This window comes from Tachyglossus aculeatus, assembly GCF_015852505.1.
Source record: "Tachyglossus aculeatus isolate mTacAcu1 chromosome 12 unlocalized genomic scaffold, mTacAcu1.pri SUPER_6_unloc_1, whole genome shotgun sequence".
Classification (NCBI taxonomy): Eukaryota; Metazoa; Chordata; class Mammalia; order Monotremata; family Tachyglossidae; genus Tachyglossus; species Tachyglossus aculeatus.
The window spans coordinates 5,416,855-5,428,311 of NW_024044828.1; the positions used below are offsets into that span (position 1 = coordinate 5,416,855).

An 11,457-nucleotide genomic window follows, 5' to 3' on the forward strand; every position below is an offset into this window, starting at 1 on the left:
TTGTGGCATTACAACTAGGATGGAAGCTTGGAAACAGATTTAGTGAGCAGCCTGGCACCACTCCTACAGTATCTCTTCCTGTTTCATAAAATGCTATTATGTCGCCATTCAACCTTCTTTACCCCAGACTAAATAATCCCTACTTCTTTAACCTTTCCAAAGAGGTCCTACTTTCTACCCCTTAAATAAGTCTTGTTCTTTTCTCTGGATCCCCTCCAATTTATTTCTATTTATCTTAAAATGAAAGAATCCCACCGAACACAGTTCCTTAATGTGAGCCTGAATTAGTCCAGTTTCAATGGAAAGAGTATTATTCTCCTATTAATATTATGATATCACCTTGGCTTTGTGTTCTGATGCAACCTTATGGTCTTTGTTCAATCTTGCCAAGCAAACCACTTCCTGCCTTATAGTTCCTAATTTTATTTTCCATCTTCTCTCCTCTCACTATGGCCTGGAGTCACTTGTTTCATTAAACCCATCCTATTAAACTCATCTTTCAAGACCTCTATGAATTCTACTCTTACCTTCCAAGGAATTTAGAAATCATGGGACTGCATATGACTAGCAATCGTATGAGCAGGGTCTCCATTCCATCACTCAAATCAGCTGACACAGATATTAGAGAAAATCTGATTCAGAGTGAGCCATCTGGATCACCACATGACATGTTTGCTCTGCTCCTCTTAAAATTAGGATAATAAGAGTCTCTTGTTGAAACGACAAGAAAACAATACCTTGACAAATCCTATGAAATGTCAAGATGACAAAATGACAATCCTACTAGATTGTAAGCTACTTGGGGGCAGGAATCATGTCTATCAACTCTGTTTCACTGAGGAACAACATGGTTTAGTGGATAGAGAATGGGCCTGGGAGTCAAAAGGACCCGGGTTCTAATCCAGGTTCTGCCACGTCTGCCATGTGACCTTGGGCAAGTCACTTGACTTCTCTGGGCTTCAGCTACCTTGTCTGTAAAATGGAGATTAAGACTGTGAGCCCCATATGGGACAGGGACTGTATCCAATCTGAATGACTTGTATTAGAACAGTGCTTGGCTCATAGGAAGCACTTAACAAGTATCATAATTTTTTTTTTGTTTACTCTCCCACACACTTAGCATAGTGCCCTGTACTCAGTAGGCACTCAATAAATACTGTGAATTGATTATTATTGAGTCTCAGGCCTTACACTTCAGGACTGAAAACTTGCATAAAAGGAATTATAGTGCCAGTGCTTTGCATAGTGCAACTTGCATTCACAAGTGTGTTTTTAGAAATGCATATGTGTCTGACCTAATCATCTTGCATCTACCACAGCACTTTTTCCAGTGCTTGGCATGTAGTAAATACCTAACAAATACCACAATTATTATAATTATCCTTATTATTACTGTACAGGATCTATTTACTATAGGATAGTGCTGTTACTCTTCCATAGCACCAATACCTGGATGGTAGTTCCTTGGTGCCCTCTCAGGGTCACACTTGGAGAGTTTCCAGTAATCTACCAGTCTCGGCCATGGGAGGGAGAGTCAAGCAGAGGCATATCCATGTCATTCTTAGCTTGGGCAGTGGCTAGTGAGTGAAAGACAATCTGCTACAAGTCAAAACTCACCCGTGCTGGGCAGCTGCCGCATGGGGAGAAAGTTGAGGGTGGAGACTTGAGTGAACTGCGTGAAAGGCAGCAATAGTAGACCACTTCTGGATTTTTACCAAGAAAACTCTATGGATATATTACCAGAATGATTGCAGATGGAGAGCGGGGAATTCTGGGAGAGATGTGTCTATAGTGTCGCTATGGGTCAAAAACAACTCGACGGCATAAGACAAAACAAGTTCCTTGGTGGCCTCTACAGTCTATTGCTCAGGCTGGCCAGCTACTTATCGGGATTCCTGCTACTCCATTTCACCACGTGGATTGCAGCATGGCCTACTGGAAAGAGCACAGCTTAGGAAATCAGAGGGCGTGGGTTCTAATCCCAGCTGTAGCACTTGCCTGATGTGTGACCAAGTCACTTAACATCTCTGTACCTCAGTTACCTCATTGGTAAAATAAGGTTTAGGACTGTGAATCCCATGTGGAACAAGGATTGGGTCCAACCTGATTATCTTGTATCTACCCCAGTGTTTGTCACATGGTAAGTGTTTAACAAATATCACAATTTTCATTATTATTATTATTGTTATTAGTCATAAACCTTCCCCACTGATGCCATGGCACCAAAACAGAATGGAGGTTAGAATCCAGGCCTCTTGACTCCCAAGAGGAGTTGCTATTGGACCAACAGCAGAGAGATGCTTCCAGACTAAGGAACTTGTAAGAAGGAAAATTGAAATGATAAGAATCCTAAGGAAATATGGTCTTTTGAGGAAAGGCTGACTAAATTGGGATGTAATAAAGTTTTCAAGTATGTGAGGAAATATGTATGCACACAGACATATAGCTAGATAGCTAAAAGAGAAACCCATAGCCTAGTGGAATGAGCATGGACTTGAGAGTCAGAGGACCTGGATTCTAATCCCAGTTCCACTACTTGATGGCAAGTCCCTTACCTGTGCCTCAGTTTCCTCATTTGTAAAATGGAATTCAGTACCTGTTCTCTCTCATTCTTAGTCCGTGAGTCCCGTGTGGGACAGGGACTGTGTCCAACCTGATGATCCTGTATCTACCCAAGCAAAGCAGCATGGCTTAGTGGAAAGAGCATGGATTTGGGAGTCAGAAGATGTGAGTTCTAATCCTGACTCCATCACTTGTCTGCTGTGTGACCTAGGGCAGACACTTAACTTCTCTGTGCCTCAGTCACCTCATATGTAAAATGGGGATTAAGACTGTGAGCCCCACATGGAACAGCCTGATTACCATATATCTATCCTTGTGCTTGGCACATACTAAGTGCTTAACAAATACCATAATTATTATTATTAAATAAGAGTAGTTCTTGAAAAATAGTAAACAAATACTACAGTTATTATTGTTATTATTATATGATTGATAGGTACAATATGGAGTGGTGAGCAACTGAGAACTGTTTTCACAGAGCATGGGTAAAGAGTTTATGTTTTTAAATAAAAGGAGTAAAGATCTAGTTTACATATCCAGAACAATGCCTTGGGTACAACAGTTGTGAGACATTGGAATAGGTTACATTGTTGGAAATTGTCCACATTACATCAGCTAAAGCAGCAAAAGATTCATTCTGCACTCTCAGGTTCATAGCAAAGGGGAATTAAATTCACATATCAAATTTCAGAAATGAAGGTATAAAGAAATCCCCAAACCCCCATTTAAAAACTTACAGTGGTGATATCTTTCTAGACCAAGTTGAACAACAGGAATAAAGAGATAAGAAGCAAGAGAAAAGAGGGTGGCAGAAGACTGAAGATAATTTCAGTGAATGGTTTCAATAATCCAAGGCAATAGGTGTATGTTGGAATTTACAGAACTACCATGGAACTAATTAGCATGTATTAGTAGTAGCAATTATTAAAGTGCCCCAGACCATTATGTAGATCCTGTATCTCTTTAGCAGACTTATAAAATTTCAGCTATTTTTAGCACATCTATCCATAAGATTTTTTTTTATTCAGAAATCAATATTCACAAGTCTCAGCCTGAAATACAGCAAGAGATAGGGGAATTTTTTTTTTATTTTCTAAATTGCTAGACTAAAGTAATAAGAGGAGAGGACCAAAGAACTAGTGTGGTCTAATGGAAAGATCAGGGGCCTGGGAGTCAAAGACCTGAGTTCTATTCCTGGATCCACCACTTGTCTGTTGTATGACTTCGGGCAAGTCACTTAACTTCTCTGTGCCTCAATTATGTCATCTGTAAAATGGTGATTAAGACTGTGATCCCCATGTCCGACAGGGACTATGTCCAACCTGATTATCTTGTATTTATCCCAGCATTTAGTACAATGCCTGGCACATAGGAAGTGCTTAACAAGTACCATTAAAAAAAAGTTAAAGAAAACTGAGTTACTCAAAAACATTGGTAGATCTCTTTAACTCTATGTGGCTTACTATATAAGACTAAAACAATGGAAGAACTGTGTTTTATTATTTCTGCATTTTATCTTGACTTGCTATCAGTGTTTTTGAAATATATAGTTTAGTCACCAATTCTTTAAAATCTGTGTTTGAAATATCCAGCAACAATCAGATAATGGCAATTGTTTTTCCAAAATGAATTGAAATTAACTTTAATTGAATAATGATATTAATCAAAAGCAGTCAGCAAAGAATAAGTGGCCTAATAGGGATATCCAATTATATTATGGGAGAAGGGGAACCAGAAAAACATAAAAATTTGGCAGCCCTCCATGCAAGAAGAAAAATTGGGAGTTGCTGACATAGATAAAAGAGAGGAAAATTATCATTTTATATTTTACCCAATATTTATGTAGCACTTTTCCTTTGTACTGAGTAATCAGCAACCAGATAATAGTAACATAGTGAGTTTTTTTGATCCTTACAATAATTGCCTTCACAGGAGGGATACATCTGTCTGCAATTGAGACTCTTATACAATTGACCTAGCCATGCAAATGTAAGACAATCTCCGTTAGTCACTGTTTCACCCCAATCACTGTGAGGATTTGCAAACCCATTCAGTACATGGACTTTTGGCAACAAGTAAAAGAATGACCAGGACCCATGGTTCAGGAGGGAGAGAACTGCTCACTTGGGGAAAGTACATTAGCTTTTTTTAGGCCATAAAGTTGCTATTTAGACTTATGGAAGAAATACATTATTGGAAGTGAACTCTGGCCCTGCATTGCTTAGGCTGTAAATGTATTCAGCTGACCCCAAACCCACTCCCCTAAACTGTAGACCTCAATATCCCGGGAGGTGTTTGGGGGTGGGGGGGGAACAATCCATGACTGGTTTCAGGTCAGTCAATCATATTCATTGAGTGCTTACTGTGTGCAGAGCACTGTACTAAGTGCTTGGGAGAATATAATATAACAGACATATTCCCTTCCCACAATAAGCTTACAGTCTAGAGGGAAAGACAGACATTAATATAAATAAATAAATTACAGATATGTAAAGAAGTGCTGTGCAGCTGGGAGGGTTTCAAGTTATAATTTGTAATTTCTCTCTACCCTGCAGACAATGAAATTTATTACCTATGAAGCCTATCACCTGAAACACAGTTGAATTATTCTCCACAAGGTTACAATTAGGGAGGCATTTAACTACGGAAGCAATGTAAATCCCTAGTACCTTGCATATGGTCTTGGAATGGAAGATAAGGATGAAGAGTTTCCAACTCTTCGGCACTGAGATTCCTGGACAAATAGTTTGCTCATCTAGGCCCCAGATATACCATCTCAAAAAAGTAAGATGAAGTTCTACCCCCTCTATAGCCCCCTGCCCTGAAACATAATACTAATAATAATAACAGTGATATTGGTAATAATTTTTGTATTTGTTAAGCACTTACCAAATGCCAGGCATTGTACAAAGCACTGGCATAGAACATGCTCATCAAGTTGGACACAGTCTCTGCCCCACATGGGGCTCACAGTCTTAATTCCCCTTTTACAGGTGAGGAAATGAGGCACAGAGAAGTGAAGCAACTTGCCCATAGTCACATAGCAGGCAAGTGGTGGAGGCAGGATTAGAACCCAGGTCCTTCTGACTCCCAGGCCCAGGCTCTATTTCTCTGAAGAGCTTCTATGGGGATATTACCATTACCATTCCAGTGAATGATCACTTTCAATTAGTGAGATCCAGAAAAAGGACATGGGACAAAATGGAAATGACCATGCAGTGGTGGGGAAAATAAAATGAAAGCTGTGTTTCTGAATGTATGTTACAAATGTATGCTCTACGCAGGCCTGGTCTGACATGATTTGGGGAGCTAGATGCTACTTTCAGGCTATGGGAATTATGTCAGCTGGACTACATTTCAGTCTGTAGCCATGCTGTGATTCCAGTAGTGCAGGGTTAAATCAGAAAGACCAACAAAATACTGGATATTATCAGGTAGGACTGAGACATCAATCTGCAATAATAATTTTTATGGTGCTGCAATAATAATATTAATCGTGCCATTTGATAAGTACAGGCTATATGCCAAACCCTGGGGTAGATGCAAGATAATCAGATTGGACACAGTGATTGTCCCAAACAGGGTTCACAGTCTGAGAAGTGAGAATAGGTATTTAAACCCCATTTTACAGATAAGGAATTGAGGCACTAAGAGGTTTTGTGTCTTGTCCAAGGTCACACAGCAGGTTGCGGGGCAGAGTTAGGATTAGAGTCCAGGTCTCCCAGTCCTATGTTCTTTCCACTAGGACATCCTGCTTTGCAGAGTCCAGAAACATTTGTTTTCTTCCTCGCAGGCTGAGATTCAGCGTCCTCTGGTATGGGGTTCCCAAGTTTCATTCTTGACTCCTGACGTCAATACATGATTGGGTCAATTGGATTCTCAATCAAAGGATGAGGAAACACTCCCCTCCTATCACTTTAGATTTCACTATCTTTCAGTCAACGTTTACTCTGTTTCTGCTAGTTGGCCATTTAATGGGTTGACTTTATTGATGTGTTTTCTGAGGGTGTGAGCTGACAGCAGGCTGTCAGAGTAACCAAATTCTACTTATCTGTTAATGGTCTGAGCCTCCATGAGACATCAATCCTAGCTAAATTATCACTCGTTTATTATCTGTGCCTGTCACTGCCCTAGGTTGGAAGATCTATGATGCAAGGGGCTATGTTTTTTATTGTAAGTGTATTTTTCCAAGTGTTTTTTACCTACCCAGAGTAGAAACCCTTCGAATGAATGACTGTTGCCAACTATAGCATGGCTTAGTTGAAAGAGCATGGGCTTGGGAGTCAAAGGACATGGGCTGTAATCACGGCTCTGCCACTTGTCTGCTGTGTGACCTTAGGCAAGTCACTTAACTTCTCTGTGCCTCAGTTACCTCATCTGTAAAATGGGGATTAAAGTGTGAGCCCCACGTGGGACAACCTGATTGCCCTGTGTCTATCCCAGCACATAGAACAGTGCTTGACACATAGTAAGCACTTTAGAGTACCATTATTATTATTATTACAGAATAAAATAGCAAACATCACTAACACAAACACACTCAAGAAGTCAGCAGTTCTTTCTACTGAGCTGTTACAATTCTAAGTTCACCACTGTTGAATTTTCTTAGGGACTGGTAAGGTATTTGTTACGTTGCTTACTTGGTTGCAAATGTGGTACTGAGCGCTGGAGTAGTTGCAAGATAACCAAGTTGGACACAACCCCTATCCCACTTGGGGCTAAAGGTCTAAGTAGGAGGTAAAACAATTTAATCCCTATTTTTCAGATGAGGAAACTATCCCCACCTCTGCTACTTTCAGTGTTTCAGGATATACACCATGAAAATTTCATTAACGTACCATACCCATAGATGTAGATGTTAGAAAATAGAGCAGTTAAAATCTTCCCCCTCCAAATTAACATGTTCTATTATTTATGATTTCCTCAATAAATGTAGAAAACCTTTACTTAAAATATACAAAGCTGATAAACTCCAACTACTAATCTAGATTTGGGTTTTTTATTTCCTGAAACTTGAGAAATTTTAGTTTGTAGTAATACTTTTACTTTTGGTATTTCATTTCCTAGTGCATTTGCCAATTCCAAGTTCTCCAGGATGAAACAATAAAGCTTCATACTGTATGTTAAACCACCCACACATTTATGAACTAACTGAAATCTCTTTGATTTGAGGGAGTACTAATGAAAGACGATTTAAATTGCTCTTAACTGGTATTTCCTTTCATATTTTAAACCATATTTTCATAGTACTTATTTCCCAGAAATCCATTAAAAAGCTCTGCCATGAAAGACCACTGAGTAGGAAGTCTGGTTTCCCAGTACCAAAGAAAAGTGAAATAGTTTAGCCTGAAATTAATAAATAACCTAGTCTTTTCTATGATTTCAAGATGGCTTATTTCAAGGGCTTATCCTATTGGGGGCTGAACACACTGATCTCTGATCACCTGCTGCTTAGAACTCCCAGCCAGTTAACACTGTAACAAGCAACCAGGGATCTGGGTATTTCTTTAATCAAGTGGTGGTGCCTTGGACTCACGAGGACCTGAGTTTTAATCCCTGCTTTGCCACATGTCTGCTGTGTGACCTGGGTCAAGTCACTTAACTTCTCTGTGCATTACCTCATCTGTAAAATGGGGATTAATGCTGTAGCCCCATGTGGGACAGGGACTGTGTCCAACTTGATTAACTTGTATCTCCCCCTTTGCTTAGAACAGTGCTTGACACATAGCACTTAACAGATACCATGATTATCATTATTATTAAGTGCCCACATGATGAGTGCTCTATACTAGCTGGTTGCTATGTGTTGGAGAAGTGGTTTCTTACCCACAAAGAGCTTTATGATTTTATAAAGGAACACACCTTTATAGATAAGGACCTTGCTTTTTGGCGAAGCCCTTGAAGATTGGTAGCCACAAAACCAGCAAAGCAGGCCCACTTAATGCTTTCCCAAGTCAGGATTTTTTTTAATGTGCAGAGAGGAAACTTTGCAGTCCAACTGGATCAAAGCAGGAAAGTAGCACAATCTGGATCCAGTTTGGATGCAGTAGTGCTTTGGGAAGGCACAATCTTCTTGAATACCCTTCCTGAGTTCTGTCTGATGTGGGGAGGGAGGGAGTTCTAAGCTGGAAGAACAGTGTGACAGAAGGGAGTGAGTTGGGAGAGTTGAGAAATAGAGAGAGAGCGAGCGAGAGAGAGGAACTGACTGATGTGGGGAATAGCTGGTAAAGATAATAATAATGATGACATTTGTTAAGTGCTTACTATGTGCAAAGCACTGTTCTAAGCACTGAGGGGATACAAGATGATCAGGTTGTCCCACGTGGGGATCACAGTCTTAATCCCCATTTTACAGATGAGGTAACTGAGGCTCAGAGAAGTTAAGTGACTTGCCTAAGCAGACATGTGGCGATAGAACCCATGACCTCTGACTTCCAAGCCCATGTTCTTTCCACTGAGCAATGCTGCTTCTCTATAAAGATAGAGAAAGATAGATAAAGTGGGGCAAGAAAGTGGAGAGCAAAATGGCACAGAACAGGAAAGTGAAGTGATTTTGGAGCTGATGGCAACCAATTGCTACTGATCACAACAAACCAATTCAGCCTCTATCGCAAAATACAGAACGGCAAACATTGGGAGTTGGAGAAATCTTAAGGTTGCTGCAAGGTTGGTTGGGGAATGAATTCTGTCAGTATTGCTTTTCAAGATTTATATTAGATAGCATGGTGAGTTTGGCACTGTTATAGCTCACTAGCTGCTTTCTCAGTAGATCAAAGGTAAAGACTTCCATTTATTCATTCAGTCATATTTATTGAGAGCTTACTGTGTGCAAAGCACTGTACTAAGCACTTGGAAAGTACAATTCGGTAACAGAGACAATCCCTACCCAACAACAGGCTCACGGTCTAGAATTGAGACCTCAATATATTTTTCAAAATAAATACAGTTCTTAGCATGTGGTCTTGCTTATGAACTCTTCCCAAGGACCTTCAGGATGATAACAAAATTGTATCACCAAGATAAGATCACGTGCTGAATGGAAATTCCTGACTTACTTGGAAAATCAAGTTTGCAAATCTGGCAATATTTACCATAAACAATGGGATGCATCTGTTTCCTGGGAAAAAGCACTTGAAAAACTAACCTATCAATCTATCAGTGGTGTTTATTGAGAGCTTACTGTGTGCAGAGCACTGCAATAAGCACTTGGGAGAATGGACTACAACACAGTTGACACAGATGTTCCCTGTCCATGAGGAACTTACATTTAAATATACAATGGATATCTGCCTAGGTTCTGGAGGCTGACGGTCGGGTGAATGTCAAGTGCTCAAAGAGTAGAGAACCTAGTGGATAGATGATGCAGAACACAGAGGGAGTAGGGGAAATGAGGAAATGTAGTCAGCAAAGACTACTTGGAGAAGATACAATTTTAATAAGGGTTTGGAGGTGGGGAAAGTGAATGAACAAATCTTGTTCTATTCTACCTTAATCCACTATGTGAGAGGTCAAAAGCAACTGTCAGGAGTGGTGACAGATAACTGAAGTTACTTTGACAAATGTTTAAATGCAAGTGTGGCATTTATGTACTTTGAGTTCTAAGACAAATCTGCTGATTTCCAAGTTGAAAATGATATACCTTAGTTACATGCCTCCAAGGAGTAGATTTTCTATAGAGATTCAAAAGCTGTGACCACTATATGAAGTTCATCATTATAGGCCTGAATTTTGTATATTGCAAGGGAACAAAACTGAAAGTTTTCCTAGGGGTCTGATTTACCCGGCTATGGTTTTTCACAGACCTCTGCTCCACAGTCGTCTCAGAACTTTGTCGCTTGCATCTGCTGTGATTAAGTGATGATTGCAAAGTACCTTGCTCCCCTAGGCTGAACGCACAGAACGCACAGTAGAATGAAAAAGATTTTAACTGCTTATTTCTAAAAATCACCTCTAGATCGTCAGGAATAGACCCCTTTAATTCACCTTGGTCCCTCCTATCCTCCTGTCCCTTATTTCCTCATCAGGCATCATTGAAATTTACCCCCTCCAAATAGTCTTTTCTGAGAATGGGCGAGCCTGAAAGGTATTGAGAATGAATTCTAGAATGCATATTTTTGAAGCCACGTGACCTTTGGAGGCTTAACTTGTGCTCTTTATTTGTGAAATGCTAGGCAAAATAGCATCACATTTGCTGTGTTGTCCTTTTGAATGATCAAATTCAGACTATCCTAGTGCTGTATCTGCATCTGCTACCATCTGATTAATACGTCATAGTAGCGTGGTCATAGTTCAGAATGGAATCATTGTCAGAGACTCTCTTCCGCAGCTCCTTCACAATGATCTCACATTACCCTTGAGGAATAAAGGAACTGAATCAGCATGGGCAATATTTATATAGTGCTTGTCCTCCCGTTTGGCTATGGCAAGTTGCCATTATGCACCACTGATTTTGTTAAAGTGCTCTCTGCTGAAGCAGTGGCTTTCTCCATTGCTTCAAAGAATAGTGGTTCCAGCCTCTGGTAAATGCTGCCTCTTTAAAAAAAAAATCTCCCTCCTTGCAGGGAAAGGTCAAGTAGATTACACCAGTGGGCTATGTCACTGGTGCAAGTCACATGATCTCTCCTTGTAAGGAGGGAGATTTTTTTGCCCTTTTCAGGAAGGGAGAAGAGAAGAAAACCAAGGGAATTTGGTGGGGTGGGGGTGGGGGGCAGTCTTCATATAAAGCCAAAGGCAGCTAGGGAATGTCAGAATAACCTTCAACATAACTCCATCCACTCACACACACATGCAAACATTTTAAGAGAGCTCTCTTTCTACCTCACCATCACCTTTAACTACAGCCCCACCTCCCTGATCCCTTTCTTATCCAAACTCTTAGGGTTAGTGGCATATACA

The 11,457-nt window shown here is 40.2% G+C and overlaps 1 non-coding gene across 1 annotated transcript; it reads left to right on the forward strand.

Annotated features, from left to right (window-relative positions):
• Window positions 1-1,469: 1,469 nt before the first annotated feature.
• LOC119921191 lies at window positions 1,470-1,607 on the forward strand. Its single transcript, XR_005448496.1, has one exon. It is a non-coding gene; the product is annotated as a small nucleolar RNA SNORA7 (small nucleolar RNA).
• The last annotated feature ends 9,850 nt before the right edge of the window (window positions 1,608-11,457 follow it).